This window comes from Octopus bimaculoides, chromosome 28, assembly GCF_001194135.2.
Source record: "Octopus bimaculoides isolate UCB-OBI-ISO-001 chromosome 28, ASM119413v2, whole genome shotgun sequence".
Classification (NCBI taxonomy): domain Eukaryota; kingdom Metazoa; phylum Mollusca; class Cephalopoda; order Octopoda; family Octopodidae; genus Octopus; species Octopus bimaculoides.
Window position 1 is genome coordinate 14496014 of NC_069008.1, and position 2086 is coordinate 14498099.

Consider the following 2086-nt stretch of genomic DNA (forward strand, 5'->3'; position numbering starts at 1 on the left):
CCTCTCCAACACCACCCTCCACACCGGCACCCATCATCGACCCTATCATATCACCGACTCCTTCACCTGCACTTCTACCAATGTCATCAACTGCAACTCCTGCTCTCTCTGCCCTTCTCTATACATCAGGCAAACGGGACGCCGCTTAGCTGACCGGTTCGCGGAACACCTCCGAGACATCCAACTCGGCAATGACACCTCGGTCTCGCACCATTTCTGCTCTACCGGTCACTCTTTGCAACACCTGTCTGTGTTCGGATAGTCCTTGCAGAGGGGCCATCCGGACTCCTGTTTGCACCGTGAACAGGGATTAATCTTCTCTCTTCATGCCTTTGTGCCACATGAGCTCAACTCACCTCCCCTCTTCATCTATCCTCCTCCCCTCTCCTCTCTCCCACTCACACCTACTTCCTCCCACCCATCTCTCCTCTCTTTCTCCGACTCCTACTTCTCTTCACTCCTACTCTCCTTCTCCCTTCTTGTCACTTCTACCCACCTCCTCCCTTCCCCTTCATCGTCACCCCTCCCTCGTAACTCCACCCCACCCCTACACAATCCAACCCCACCTTCCTTATCTATCCCATCCTATCCCACCCCATCCCTTACACCCACTCCCACATACCCCACCTCTACCTCCAACCTCAGCCTACCCACATACCCTACCTCTACCTCCACTCTCAGCCTAACCCACACCCCAATCTCGCCTCCCCCACCTCCCAACACCATCACACCACCACGCACACACTAACACTGACCACTTCCCAGTCTCACATCCACACACCTACACATACACGTACACGTCAAGATCACCAGCCCTCTTCCACACGCACATACATACTCTCTTATACACACGCACGCGCACCTTCGTTTTGGGATCACCACTACTTTATTATCTCCCCTTCTTCTTAGCTCTCCTGTGTGACCCCTCTGTCTGGTATTCCCTATGATAGATCGCTAGCCACTACACATTTTTTATTTTCTCTCCTTGTTTCTTTCTCTATTCCTTTCTGTAGAAGAGCATAGGCTCGAAACGTTAAAGACTTTTTCACTTCCCGAGCGTTAAACTAATACATCTGTTTGTTGTCTACACCACCTGTCTTTGTCTTTTGTTTCTTTGCGAATTCTCCTTATATATATATTTAATAACATAAAAAGATCCAAGGCAGCGGTGAATAGTCTTCAGAACATTTATAAAGAGGCCTTACAGCTGTTTCCGGGATATTTTATATATCCCTTCATCAGAGACGGTGCGAGAAAATGTTTAAGTAATAGTTATAGAGATGATATGAAATACAGAGTGAAGTGGGGGAATGAAAACAGACGTGTGATACGTAAGGATATTGTATCTGCAGTTCCATTATTGAAGCAGAATGTTTTACATATAAGTTTTCTGTACCTTGTGTGTGAGATCCATTGGTGTTTATAATTGGTCATCCCAAGCATAGAGTCTTGTAAACGGTGTTATTCGATCGAGAGTTTTTTTTTTTTTGAAGTGACTTAAAAGTTGGCAATGTGTTTGTAAGGTCAAATCAAAAACAGGAAGAGAGAAAAATGGGGGAGCGAGACAATAATAAATAAATGAAGAAAGAGGTGTGCTAGCTAGTGGTCAGGATAAAATGATAGAAGAAAGGAAGTGATGAGGGGGACAGAGAGAGGAAGAGATGAGAGGGTAAAATGTAAAAGAGTGTGAGATATGTTGTGATAGAGCTAAAGGGATTGGACATAGAAAGTATAGAGAGAAGGTAAAGGTAGTAAAATTAAGGTGGAATGAAAAATGGGGAATATAAGTTAAGTTGCGTGAAAGGACAGGTTAGTGGTGAGTAGGAGAATTGAAGAATTTATATCTGTGAAGATGTATACACTCATACGTGTATATAAATATACATATGCATATACATACACACATATATATACATATATATAAACATACATACATATATATACACACACACGTACACATATATATATATATATAAGACATACACATACATACACGAATATACATAAACTCATACATACGTGTATCTGTATGTATGAGTTTATGTATATAAGTGTATGTATGTGTTATATATATATATATATATAT

General features: G+C 42.7%; 1 protein-coding gene across 2 annotated transcripts in view; it reads right to left on the reverse strand.

The window, feature by feature from the left end:
* The window catches only part of LOC106882800 (uncharacterized), a 13541-nt gene that overhangs the window by 9898 nt on the left and 1557 nt on the right, over positions 1-2086 (reverse strand). The window lies entirely within an intron of this gene.